This window comes from Melozone crissalis, unplaced genomic scaffold, assembly GCF_028551555.1.
Source record: "Melozone crissalis strain CALT ecotype California unplaced genomic scaffold, PUWL_Pcris_2 ptg000066l_1, whole genome shotgun sequence".
Lineage (NCBI taxonomy): Eukaryota > Metazoa > Chordata > Aves > Passeriformes > Passerellidae > Melozone > Melozone crissalis.
This window is the reverse complement of record NW_026535844.1, coordinates 1,068,118-1,082,593: the sequence shown is the minus strand read 5'-3', so window position 1 is coordinate 1,082,593 and position 14,476 is coordinate 1,068,118. Positions and strand designations below refer to the sequence as shown.

At 50.4% G+C, this 14,476-nt stretch overlaps 1 pseudogene; it reads left to right on the top strand.

The window, feature by feature from the left end:
* Positions 1 to 14,476, top strand: part of LOC128945551 (uncharacterized) — a 1,882,792-nt pseudogene that overhangs the window by 1,401,123 nt on the left and 467,193 nt on the right.

Below are 14,476 nucleotides of genomic sequence, written 5' to 3'. Positions count from 1 at the left end.
ACCGCAGGTCCTGGGGGAACGCAGAGGCTTCGTCACACGCGGCCACCAAGCGCTCCAGCAGCCCCAGGGCCGCCTCCACCCGCTGTCTCACCATGGTGGCCACCATGTCAGCCGCTTCAGCAGATGTTGCGGAGCTTGGTGGCCTTCCTGGCCAGCTTGGCCCAGCTCAAGCTCATCCACCGACCACTGCCACTTGCTGGCCACCATTGTCACATCATCCCAGGTGGTCCATGGCATGCACTTGTAGGCGGCCAGGGCGTGGCTCAGGGAGGTGAGAGGCTCATCAGCATCGGAGATGACACTGCGGCGCCACCAGGCATCATCAATGCGGTTCAGGGTGTACTGGAGCTCCTCGGTGAATTTCTCCAGTTTCCAGTACAGGCACCCTGGGCACACGGGCAGCATCTCCTCATCCCGCCAGGGCAGGGTGGCCAGCAGCTCGCCCAGGGTGGCCACCACAGTGACCTGTGGCTGCAGCAGGGCCGGGGACAGCTGGGAAGGGGACAGGGGAGGTGTCAGGGACCTAGTGGCATGTGTGGCCTCCTGCGGCGGGCCCTGTGCCCTCCCAGGGTCCCCTTTCTCCCCTGTCCCTTTGTCAGCCTCTTTGTGCCTCTGCCACCCCCTGCCCCACCCCTCATAGCCCTTCCTCCCCCCTGGCCCAACTGCTGTCCCCTCTACCACCCTCTTGCAAGCCCCCATGTACCCTCCCCCCTGAATCATCCCCATCCCCCACTGGCACCTCCTCCCATGTCTCCTCCCTCCCCATCAGCTCCCCCCTTCCTGCCACTCACTCCTGTCCCCTTTGTCACCCCCATCCCCTCCCGACATTCCCGTCTTCCCTCCATTCTCCATTGCCCCCTCTCCCACCCCAGTGTGCCCTCAGTCCCCCTCTCCACCCCCTCCCCGTCGCACCTCTTGTGGTTCCATGCTCACTGGGGCCACCTTAGGGACACTCTGGGGATACTCCAGGGGTTGAAGGAGCCTTGGGATGTCCTCGATGGCTCTTTGGCACTGCTTGGCCACCCAGCGGCAATGACAGGACCACAACCGTCATAGAACTCCATGATGTCATGAAGTGTCCCCTCCAGGTGACCCTTGGCCAGGCGGGCGTTGGCCTCCCACAGCCGCTCGGCCTCAACCACCTTGGCCATCAAGTCCTCATGGACATCAGGTGACGCCTCATTTGTCCCCTTCAGGGCGGCCTCAAGGTCCCCAACCCTGCGCTGCAGCTCCCGGGGGAACGCGGTGGCTTCGTCACACGCGGCCACCAAGCGCTCCAGCAGCCCCAGGGCCGCCTCCACCCCCTGTCTCACCATGGTGGCCCTTGTTGCCTCGCTGGCAGCCACCCTGGCCTCTCTCCTCATCTGGGCTCCATGCCCGGCCACCACCTCGGCCCCCTCCTCCCTGCCCAGGGCCTGACCCAGCTCCACCATGTTTTCCTGAGCTGTCCAATAATGGGCAGTCTTGGCCTGCAGCTCCCTGGCCCGGGCAGTGGCGGTGGCCACCATGTCGGCCGCCTTGGTGGCCAAATCCCTGCAGGCGTTGGAGAGCTTGGTGGCCATCCTGGCCAGCTGGGCCCAGCTGTCCTTGAGTGCAGCCACTGACCGCTGCCACTCCCAGGCCACCATTTGCACATCGAACCTGCTGGTCCAATGGGTGCTCTTGTAGGCGGCCAGGGCCTGGCTCAGGGAGGCGGGAGGGTCATCATCATCAGAGGTGAAAGGGTCATCATCATCGTAGGTGACATTGCGGTGCCTCCAGGTCTCATCAGTGCACAGGCTGTTGCGGAGCTCATTGGTGAAGTCCATCAGGTCCCAGTACAGGTGCAATGGAGACACGAGCAGAGTCATCTCGTGCAGGCTGGGCAGGGTGGCCACCAGCTCGCCCAGGATGGCCACCACGGTGACCTGTGGCTGCAGCAGGGCCGGGGACAGCTGGGGAGGGGACAGAGGATGTGTCAGGGACCTAGTGGCACTTACGGCCTCCTGCGATGACCCCTGTGCCCTCCCGGGCTCCCCTTTGTCCCCTCCCTGGAGGGCTCTGCTGTCCCCTCTGTCCCTCTGTCACCCCCCGGCCCCTCTGCTACCCCGCACTGTCGCTCGCGTGTGCTCCCCATTCCCCACTGCCCCCTCCCCCACCGTCGCACCTCTTGGGGCTCCATGCTCACTGGGGACACCTTGGGGACGCTCCGCTGGCGAAGGAGACCCGGCACCAGCTCCGGTCCCGGCCCAGAACAGGCCCCGGGGTCGGCGCCGGGAAAAGGCGGAGCCCCCTCAGGAGGGGCCGGAAAAGGGGTTGGGCGAGGTGACGTCACCGCCCGCCCTTTCCAGTACCGCCCCTGTCCATGGAAAGCGCCTGGATTTGGCCGTTTTGGTTGAATCCCAGGGGATTTAGGCTCAGTAGAAGGGGATTTAGGCTCCATCCCCAGGGGATTTTGGTTCCATCCCACCATTTCTAGGCGGATTAATTTCGCCGTTCCCGGCTGGATTTACGATGGAACGCGGAGCGCTCTGAGGAACCCGCAGAGTTGCCCTCAACAAACAGGGCCGCGCTGCTCCTCTCGCGAGGCCTCTGCCGAAAAGCCCCAAAGGCGGCGCGGACCAATCAGAAGCCGCGCCGGCCAGAAGTACTGGCAGAAGTTGCCGTTGCTTCGGCGTCGGCAGCTGCTTCCGGCGAATCCGCAGTGCATTGTGGGCATTGTGGTCCCCGTGTGGCCCGGCGGCGGCGGAGCGGGGCTGTGGCCGCGGGAGGGAGGGGGAGGGGGCGGGGCGGGAATTTGCGGGCGCCGAGGGAGCCCCGGGACCCCCCCCGGCAGCTCGGGATGGGCGACAGCGACCGCGGTCAGCACCGGGAGCGGGGCAGAGTGGGAGGGGGGATGAGGGGGGGTTTGGAGGGGTTTGAAAGGATTGGGAGGGACTGAGGGAGAACTGGGGGTCCTGAGGGGATGTGGGGTGTTCTGAGGGCGTTTGGGGAGATCGAGAGGGAGAACTGGGGGTCGTGAGGAGGTCTGGGGGCTCCTGAGGGGATTGGAGGGGTTGTGAGGGGATGTGAGGGGGTAAGAGGGAGAACTGGGGATCCTGAGGGTATTTGGGGGGTCGTGAGGGGGTTTGGGGGGATGTGAGGGGGCTGAGGGGCTGTGAGGGGGTTTGGGATGTGGTGAGGGGATGTGGAGGGTCCTCGGGGAGAATTAGGTGTCCTGAGGGCGTTTGTGGGGTTCTGAGGAGATCTGGGGAGGTCTTGAGGGGATATGGGGAACTCATGGGGGAATCTGGGGGGATTCTGAGGAGATTTTCGACGGTCCTAAGGAGGATATGGGAGCCCTGCAGGGGACGTGAGGTACTGAGGGTAGTTTGGAGGTTGTGAGGGCATTTGGGGGCATTCTGAGTGGGTTTGGGAGGATTTGGGGAGTTTCCGACTAGATTTGGGGCATCCTGAGGGAATTTTGGAGATCCCCGAGTGGATTTTGTGGGTCCCTGACTGGATTAGGGGTGATTTGGGGGTGATTTGGGGTTATTTTGGGGTCCCTGACTGGATTTGGTGGCATTTGGGGAATTTTGTGATCCCTGGCTGGATTTTGGGGTATTTTCAGGTAATTTTGGGGTCCTTAAATGGATTCTGGGAAGATTTGGTGTAATTTAGGAGTCTCTGATGGGATTTTGGGGTATTTTCAGGTGTTTTTGGGGTAAGTTTGGCCTTCTGATCGGATTTTGGGGTGCCTGCCCAGATTTTGGGATATTTTGGGATACCTGACTGGATTTTGGGGTTCCTCACCAGATTTTGGCCATTTTGGGGTAATTTCATGGTCCCTGACCAGAGTTTGGGGATTTTTTTTGGGTTATTTTGGAGTAATTTTGTGATCTCTCACTGGAGTTTGTGTTTTTTTGGGAGTTTTTTTGTAGGACAACAGGGGAAGGACGGTCGGGATGGAGAGAGACAAGAGATCTCTGAAGCCAGGTCATGGAACTTGGGGTTTATTGCAAAGGGCCTGGGTGCAGGGCCCTGCTTGGAGCTGCCAGGCACAGCTGGAGCAGGCCCGAGAGAGGGAGAAGAGTGGTGTTATATTTGCCCAATTATCCCATCATCAACAAAACCAAACAATATTAAAGGTAGCAGCAATTTTCATTGAACAGCTTAGAATATATAAAATCGGATAAAATTGAAATATTGACAATGTAATTTGGTTAAAATAAGGGATAATTTGGTTCCAATAATAGCGCATTAGTAAAAAAAAAAACAAACAGCGAGGGGTACGGAGTGCAGGGCCCTTGGACCCCTGCACCCTCACATGCGAGCTTGCCAAGGGAAAATTCCCCCTTTTGTGCCATGTGTCAATGCCATCTCCTCTCATTTTCGACTCATCACACTTCTACCTCCGCCCTCATCACCACCTTTACCGCGCATGCTCCACCACTCGGTTTGGTGGTCACACCCATCTTTGGGGGTCGTCACTGATGAAGGCCTCTCCTCTTCCTCGATGTCCTTTCATTCACCCTTGGGTTACACATGCACACCAAGCCAGTATAATGTAAGCCAAAACGAACATGATATTATATTTAAGTATCAAAGCAATAAATATATCTCGTATAACTAGCATTTTCCTGGGACCCCACCAGATTTTCCTTTCTTTCTGTTAATTTTTAGTAACTGTTATCTCTTGCTGTTTCCTGCCTTGAACATCTGCAGGAAAGGGGGGGGGGAATGGAACCCCTCCTCCGCTTTCTTTCTTGGCATTACACCTTTTAACTGTTTTCTTAGTTCCAAATATTAATTACTGTATCAATATTAATTACCGTTTCAATTTTGTCACCACGGATCATACCTATTTAGCACACTTCTCATTATCCTGCTCTGAGTTTTTGGAGTTTTCTGTCAGAAATCTCTCCCCTCCCCCACTCATCCACAGGGCTTTGGGGCGGTTTTCCCTTTCTGGGGGAAATCAAAGCGATGCCCTGATGCTCCTAATTAGGGGTAGGAGAAGTGAGGCTCCAGGGCTTCCCGCTGAGCCGGAGCCACAGAAGCCGCAGTGCCGGGAAAGCCGTGGCGGGAGGTGCGGAGAAGTTTGTTTGTGTTTTCAGCTCAATCCCCTCGGGCCCGGGCCCGTTCCAGGGCTGTTCCTCAGCTCCGGCTCTGCCCTCACGCAGCCCGGGGGGCCCTGAGAGCGCGGGGCGGGTCTGTGCCGTGTGCAGAGCCCGCCCCTGTCTGCGATTGGGCGGTGGTGCCGTCAGTCGTGTTTGTGGCGCGCTGATTGGTGGGAACGGGGCAGAGCAGGGCCCCGGTGGCGGGCTGAGGGCGGCCGTGGCTGGGCAGCGGCGCTATTATCGTGGCGTGTGTGCGGTCCCGCGAGCGGCGGCAGCGGCCGGAGCGCGGTGAGGCGGCGGCGGAGCTCGGAGGCGGCCGCAGCGCAAGTGGGAGCCGCGCTGGGTTGTGTGGGGGCTCGGGGCTGGCTGCGGGCCTCGGGGGCGGCAGGGGGCTCGGGCGGGTTCGTTGTGCCGTGTCCGGCCCGTGTTGCCGCTGGCGTGAGGGCGCTGCGGGAGCGGCTGCCCGCGGTCTCCTTGCGGCCGCTGCCTCGGCAGGAGCCGCTGGCGGAGCAGCGCTGGCTCGGCCCGGTTGCTGTGGCTGGGACAGAGGGGACTGCCCCGTGCCCGGGGCTGTGCGGGGAAATTCCCGTGGCCGGAGATTTCTGTGCCCGGAGGAGACAGAGGAGTCCTGTAAAAGTGACTTTATTGCTGAGCAGAGGGAGAGGCCGTGGGGCATTTGCCGTGCGCTCTCTGCCATTGTTGTAGTTCGCAGCCTCCTTTTTATCCTCGTTTTCCCGGCCTTATCTCCCTCTCCCTTTGCGCACTGGCTGAGGTACTTGGAAGATTCAGACCTCCCGGTCCGGCAACTGCATGTCCGTGTTAATGTGCACCCCCACTTTTGTAAAACAGCCGGTATTCATGGCTCTGTTAAGTCTTTGTTCTTCTCCTGAAGAACAAAATTCCTGAAGTTTAGGAATTTTAGCGGGACTTTCTCTGAGCAGCAGTCCCTGTTAAATAGCAACATTTGTTGAAACTGATGGTTTCTCCCTTCCTTATCTATGAGTCCCTGACCCAATCTCCAGGCAGATTCACTCAGTGAATGTTTTTTCTTTTTAATTTTATTTCCTTTTTTTTTTCAGTTTTTTTTCTCTTTTTTCCTTACTGAGTCTTCCTTGGTTTTGAGATTATTCTCAGTGCTCTCATTCCCTGTCCTTCTGTAGCAATTTCTGGATCTGGAGGCCTGGCTGCCACCTGCATCCCCTCGCTCTGCTGCTGAATGAGTTCCACTCTCAAGGTGTGGAGCATGGTAAAAAGATGAGAGTTGCTGTAGCACATCAGAGGAGAAACAGCATTCCTTTAACCCATGGTCTGCCAGGGAGCCACAAAACCGTGTCCCATTCCCATCCTTTCCACGTTTGGACCAATACATGAGCTGCTTTCTTGTTTCCTTTGTTATCTGTTTCACCACTTTTCCTTTGTCATCTCTTTGCTGATGCCGAATTTTGCCCCAAAAGGCGAGAATAACTGCCTAAGAGACTCAATTCAAGTCAGCATAGACAGGAGGTATTTTATTACGACGCGTCGGAGAAATCACAAAAGGGATTTCTGAGTATCTAGTGACAGAAGCAAGCTTTTATACAGTTTTGAATATGAAGTTACATCATATCATATGCATAATCATGTTTTTGCATGCATATTCATAAGAGGTGTGGTGTGGGCGGAGCATGGGCGGAGACATCTCTTTTGAGGATCATTTTGGTGGTCGTTCCGGTTGCCTTCATCGTGGGCAGGGGTCACCTGATGAGTCTTCCTCTTTAAACTTTTGAACTCTTATCCTAATATGGCCAATTCCCGGTGTACTTGGCCTAGTTCCTATGGCTTGGCAAGGTTCTTAGGGTCAGTTTGACATCGTTGGCTCTGAACATGCTTAGCCCATCAATTCCCCTATCCCTATCTTTCTTTCCTGTCATTGTGTTCCATGCTTTAGCCGATTTATTGCTCTATATGTTTCCTAAGTGCTGTGCTTTCTTCGAATGTTTCACATTCCATGTTTTAACTCATTATTTCTTGAAGGCTACCCGTTTAGGGGCTTCATTTCCCCCCTTTTCTTATGACTTACGAAATCTTTCGTCAAGTCCTAATCTTATAGGACACCCATTTTCTACTGCTTCACTTGCTATAGCATTGAGCAGTATAATAAGAACCAGTTTCATTTTTCTCTCTGTTTTCTTTGTTTTTCTCGTCTTCGCTGTCTTTTACCGGGTTTATTAGGACGGTTAAAGTGGACTTGAGTTAGTCTTTGAATACACTGGTCTAACTCCAAATCAGCATCTTTGCTTACAGGTATAGTGTGAGGTAAGTTTAAAGGCAAATCAGCTTTACAGCGAGCTGCTATGATGCGTGAGGCTCTAATAATCTCAAATGTTTTAAGCGTTTCTTGCAACTTCCATCTAAGATATGCTATAACCACTTGTTCTATACTTTCAAAAAGTTGTAATCCTGTCCGCCCTGGTAGACCAGTACTCTGCTGAAGAGCTCTAACCCAGATAAAATTTCGAATCCACCTTCCAAAACAAGGTGCACACCATAAAAATCTTATTGATCTTTGTGAGTACCAGTAAACCTGATTACAATCTGCACAATGAAAGGCTATCCATGCATAACACTCGTTAATGTCCCTTTTACAAACATAACAAGGAAGTGAATGTAAGTAAGGACCAGTATAAAAGTCTGGTTCTTCAATCCAATATAACCAATTCAATGGTGGTGACTACAAAGCCTTTTTGGCTTTCTTACTATACGGGGCTAACAATTCAAGCTCTTTCTTTAATGCAAGGGGTATCTTATCTCGTAATCGTTGTTCTTGTTCGTTATCTTTTCCAATATCTATATCTTCCCGAGGGTCCCACCGCTGTAAAATTGCTCTAATCATAAAAAAACTATTTAACAATTACTAATAGTCTTATTTAGATGAAGTCACTCCCTTTTTTTGCCTTCTTTTTCTTATCCGTTTTCAGTTTTGCTGCTCCTAGTCTCACTGGTCCTGTCACTTGCAAACTCAATTTTTGCAGCTTCACAATACAGTGATCTAATGCTCTTTCAGGATTCCCCCTGAAGGGCCCTACAATCGAACGCTGTGTTAAAGGTACTAATTTTCTACACCTTACGGAGACTATACGTGATTTACTTTGAACCTTAATTCTATTCACAACACATTGTACTTTCCAACGGCAATAAGCAAGAATTATCTGTTCAGGAGACTCATAAAGATTTAAAGCTATATATGCATTTTGCCCCGTCTGTCTCCTTAATTCATCTTCCCAGTTTCTACCCCACGTGTGCTCGTGCTCACAAGTGTGACACCATAAATCCCATAATAATGATTGTTCTATCCAAAAAGTGTTTTCACAACCCCCACAACGTAGAGCTATCCAGGCAGCACAGTGTGGATCATAACAATCAAGGCAAGGTGCCTTTGCCGGACTTGTTAAACGAAAAGTTGATAATGAGTCAATAAAATCATTCAAATCCTGGGCCGTTTGATAGTGACGTGTCAGTGCTCTGTCTAACTCTCTTGAGTGTCCCTTCAGCTGTAGCAGCAGTGGTCGTAGGACTAGGGGCAGTTTCTTCCTCAGTCGCTCCCTGTCCTCTTCCGTGAGGCGGTCCACTCGAGGTTGCATCAAGAGTCCGATGGTCAAAGTTGTAAAGGTTCAAGGTGGAGTCAGGATCATGACGCCTACGCCTCTTGTTTGTTCTCCGGAGCTCTCTTGACCCGCGAGTAATGGATCCACGTAGGTCGCTCCTTGATCCGAACCGCGGTGAAGGTAGTCAGCAGCACTTGGAAAGGTCCCTCCCACTTCTCTTGTAGGGGTTTTCTTAAAAGATTCTTAATATACACTCAATCACCGGGATTAAACGGATGCAATTTGCAATCAGGTTGTTTAGGTTGGTGCTCTATCATTACAGTAGCATTTTTATCAAACCGTTTTCTCACCATAATTACATAATCGTAAATGTACTGATTACCAATTTGGTCTATGGCGTCCCTATTTACAACTTGCATAGCATAAGGTCTACAATACAAAATTTCAAAAGGGCTTAACCTTTCTTTTGATCTTGGTTTGACTCTCAGCCTCAGCAGAGCAATAGGCAAAGCTTGATACCGCTGCAAATTAGTTTCTTGGCATATTTTGGCAATTTGCTGTTTGATAAGATGATTCATCTTTTTCACTTGCCCACTGGCCTGTGGACGGTAAGGGTTGTAATTGCCATTTAATCTGTAATGCTTTGCTTATTGCTCTCACTACTTTTGCACAGAAATGTGTACCCCTATCCGAGGAAATGCTCCTCGGTACTCCAAACTGTGGAATAATTTCATTCAACAATACTTTAGTTACTTCTCTTTCTTTATTTGTCTTGCAAGGGAATGCTTCAGGCCACCCAGAAAATGTATCAGTTAGTACCAACAAGTACCGAAACCCCCCTTTTCTTGGAAGTTCAGAAAAATCAATTTGCCATACTTCACCTGGGAATTTACCTCGATTTATTGTTCTCTGGTGTATCTTAGTCCCTGTATTCGGGTTGTTCTTCAAGCATCGCTCACACTGGGACGTGACATGTTTTATGGTGGTAAATAATTTTGGTCCTGCTATCCTAGCTTGCAGGTACTGGTAGAGCGGATCCAAGCCCCAGTGGGCTTTCTCATGTTCTGTTTTTATAAACTGCCACATCACGTTTCCTGGTATTACTAGCTGTCCTGTTTCTAGTTGACCCCAACTATTCTCTAATATTTTGCCCTTATTTCTTTGAATCTATTTATGATCTGATTCCTGGTAATTTGGCTGGATGTTGGTATCCAGCTCTCCTGGTATTAGGGCCGTTACTTTCACTTCTCTAGCCCTTGTGGCAGCCAATTTAGCTTCTGTATCTGCCTTCTTGTTCTCTATTTCTGGAATAGTATTACTTTTCAGGTGTCCCTTACAATGTACTATGGCCACTTGTGCTGGGAGTTGGACCGCCTTTAGCAATCGCAGAACTTCCTCTGCATGTTTGATTGTTTTCCCTTGTGTAGTCAACAGTCCTCTTTCTTTCTAGATGGCTCCATGAGCATGTACAACGGAAAAGGCATATTTAGAGTCTGTCCATATATTAATTTGCATGTTCTCTGCCAATTCCAGGGCTCGAGTCAGAGCTATCAGTTCTGCCTTTTGGGCTGAAGTCCCTGCAGGCAAAGGGTTAGACTCAATTACTCTTTCTGTGGTAGTGACTGCATAGCCAGCCATTCTTACTCCCTGCTTCATGAAGCTGCTGCCTTCCGAAAACCAGTTGTCTGCATCTTCGAACGGCTCCTCTTTGAGGTCTGGGCGACTGGAGTAGACGGCTTCAATTGTTTCCAGGCAGTCGTGTTCGATGGGTTCTGCTGGGGCTCTCCCTTCTAGAAATGAAGCTGGGTTCACAATGTTAGCTATCTGAATAGTTACGTCATCTGATTCAGCCAGAATGGCCTGGTATTTTAGGAATCTGGAGGGCGACAACCAATGATTGCCCTTCTGTTCCAGCACAGCTGACACAGCGTGAGATACTAGCACAGTCATTTTCTGACCCAACGTGAGCTTCCTGGCCTCTTCTATGTTAATTATCACTGCGGCCACTGCCCTCAGACAGCCTGGCCATCTTTTACTTACTTCATCTAGCTGCTTGGAGAAGTAGGCCACGGCTCTCTTATGTGGTCTCAACTGCTGTGCTAGGACTCCTAGGGCCATCCCTTGTCGCTCATGGGAGAACAGCCAGAATGGTTTTGATACATCTGGGAGACCTAAGGCTGGTGCCCTCATTAGCTCCAGCTTTAACTTCTTGAAGGCCCCTTCTGCTTCAGGAGTCCAAACTAGGACATTCTCGGTTTCCTTCAACAAATCATACAGTGGTTTAGCGAGTATCCCGTACTGGTAGATCCATAGCCGACACCAACCTGTCATCCCCAGAAAGGCGCGTAGATCTCTCACCGTCTCTGGTTTAGGCATCTGGCAGATGGCTTCTTTCCTAGCTGCTCCCAGGGATCGCTGTCCTCTGGAGACTTCGTATCCCAGGTACACCACTTCTTTTTGCACCAGCTGTGCTTTTCTGTTGAGAGACTCGATATCCACTTAAACCCAGGAAATTTAGCAAGGAAATAGTCCATTCAATGCATTCTTCCTCTGTCACTGTTGCTATTAGGAGGTCGTCTACGTACTGCAGAAGGGTGCCATCTCCCAGCGGCCTTTCCTACTGTTCTAATTCTTTGGCTAACTGATTCTCAAAAATCGTGGGGGAATTGCTCCATCCTTGGGCAATACTGTCCAGGTAAGTTGAGTCTTTCTTCGTCTATCTACAGACTCTCGCTCAAAAGCAAAAAAGAATGCGTCTTTCAAATCTAATACGGTAAACCAGGCCGAATTATCCTTTAGTCTAGTTAGAAGCGTGTATGGGTTAGCAACTACCGGATGTAATGTCTTGGTTATTTCGTTTACTGCTCTTAGATCCTGAACTAGCCTATAAGCCCCATTAGGTTTCTTTACTGGCAAGATTGGCGTATTAAAATCCGATTCGCATTCTACTAATAACCCCAGTTCTAAAAACCTTTTGATTATGGGCTCAATCTCTTTCCTGTCTTTTATCCTCAGAGGGTATTGTTTTCTTTTCACCGGTTTTGCCCCAACTTTAAGTTCAACAACAATCGGTGTTGCTTGTTTTGATCTTCCCGGTATATCAGTAGCCTAGACTAATGGGTATGTCTCACTCAGAATTCGCTCGGAATTGCGATTCTCAGGTTCGGGTTCTACACAACTGATTGTTAGACTTAAAGCTGTAATCAGTTGTTCTGCGTTTACTTGAAATTCCAATTTGTCTTTGTTGAACTTTATTATGGCTCCCAAGTTCTCCAACAGGTCTCTCTCCAATAAGGGCTTTGGCGAATTTGGTAAATACAGGAACTGGTGAATTCTTATTTGTTTCTCGATTTTGTATTTAATAGGTCTCAAAAAGTAAGCCTTTTCTGGTTGGCCTGTTGCTCCTACAACTTGTACAAATTCATCACTTTTAGGTACTAATTCTTGATTTAAAACTGAAAAGGTTGCTCCAGTATCAATCAAAAAGTTCAATTCTTTTTTACCTTCTCCTAGCTCCATTTTAACCAGTGGGTCTGCTAGGGTACGGCTCACCGGTCCCCCTCATTCACTATCTTGATGTGTGGAAGTAGTGATGGCCATCAGCCTTTCCCTTAGTCGGGGGCATTCTTGCTTCCAGTGTCTTATCTCTAGGCAGTAAGCACACTGATCTGGCCCTACTCTAGTCGGGTGGGGTTGGAGCCTCCCCCTTCCTCTTACTGGGTTGCCTCTACCTCTTCCCCTAATTCCAGGTTCTGAGTATCTTGTCCTCTTTTTTCTTCTCTTCAACTTCTCTATTATTGTATACCTTCCATGCCTCATTCAGCAGTGTCTCCAGGTTCTTATTTGCTGGATGCTCAAGCTTTTGTAATTTCTTTCTGATGTCTGGGTTACTCTGTCTCATCATCAACCCTAACAAGTGCTGTTTCCCTTCTTCTGTTGCCGGGTCCAGGGGTGTGTATTGTCTCATTGCTGCCCTAAGCCTATCTAGGAACTCCGATGGGGTCTCATCTTTTCCCTGTCTGATGTCATATAGCATTGACTAATTGATAGCCTTAGGAATCGCATTATGCAAGCCCATCGCTATCAGTTTTCTATACTGCACTAATCGCTAATAGTGCTCTGCATTGCCCGGGTCTCACTCTGGTTTACTACTGGGAAAATTATCTTCTAGTCTCCCTGATAGTACTTGAGCATGTCGTCTTCCTGTTTCCAATACGAGTTCCCTTTCTGTATCCGTCAACTCCGACAGCATCACCTCGATATCTTCTCAATCAATATCTAAATTCTTTGCCATCAACTCAAATCTCTTCGCTACCCCCTCCGGATTCCTCCTGAAATTCTTTGCCTCATCCCTCCAATTGTTCAGATCACTTGTCGAGAACGGCACCTTTACTCTAATCCTCTCCCCCACCATTGGCATAAGCTGTCGGAGAGGAGCTATCGTATGGTTCCCTTTCTCTCTTTGCTTTGCTTCTCCTCGTGCCACGGATCTGGTATAATACGAGTGACTGATCCCGTCCCCGGGATCTTCTTCCTGCGCCTCGATATCTCCCCTATTCTTTCCCTTCTCTTCCCTCTTTCCCCCTTCCTGTTCCTCACCTTCACCTCCCATCTCTATTACACAATCCATTCGATTCTCGTCTTGCATCTGTCGCCCTTTCTGTATCTGCCGGCTCCTATCGTGTCTCGGGCTGCTGTCTCTCTCGTCCTCTGCTCTTTTTTCATCCCTCTTATCTTCTATCTGAATTATTATATTCGGTTTCTGTGAGTTGCTCTCCACTTCTTTTTCGCCTGTTTTATTACTATTCTTCTCACTGTATCTCAATTCAGAGACGTCGCCTCTCAATTTAGAGAGGTCGCTTCTTAGTGAGTTATTTTTGTCTCCAGTCCTTGGTGTGCTGGTCTCCTTTCTACAGATGCCTCCACTCCTGGGTGTGTTGTTATCCCCATATGGACTGAGTTCGGGCAGGCTACTTGTCTCCCTTCGGCTTTCTGCTCCTGATGGACTGCCTTCCCCCCCTTCGATTTCCAGTCTGGGTGGGCTGTCAGCATCCATGTAACTCCCCGACCCCTGTGGACTTTCTAGTCCCTGAGGGCTGTTTTTCTTTTTATCGTTCCCTGATTTTACTGGGGTACCCTCCTCCCAGTTGTTATCTAATCTCTGGGGGCTGTGCCCAAACTTAGATTTCCACCATCGGTCCAGTTCCTTTAATGGGCTAGGATCCCCTTGTTCTTCTTTTGGCCTGGGAAGAGGCCCTTCCCGCCCTGGAGCGAAGGGATGGTATTCCCACAGGCTTATTTCGCTCTCCTTTCCACTGTCTCTTCTTGTTAACTTAAGACATTGTTGCCCAATGCTACATGCATCGCAACAACGTTCTTTAGGCTTTAAACCTTTCTTATCTTTTTCCAGGGCCAACACTAGAGGATCCTGAGGTGCTACGTTTATCCCGCACTCTTTTTGCCATTCTGGTTTATTTCTTAGGGTAAAGAACATGTCAGCATACATCACCTCGTCCCATTTATTAAGCCGGCGGAGGAAAAGCATCAGTTGTAAAATAGTATTATAATTAGTTGTTCTCTCCGGTGGCCATTTTTCATTGTCATCCAACTTATATAATGGCCACCACTGTGTGCAATATTTAAGGAGCGTCTTCTTACTTATGTTTCCCCCCGGAATTCCTCCCAAGTCCTTCCAGTGCTTTAGAATACATCCTAAGGGGGTTTTCATATTTATGTCCTTGCTCTGTTGACCTCCCATGGCTGTTCTTTGCGTCTGTGTTTTCGGTTTAGTCTCTTTCCCGCAAACACTGTATG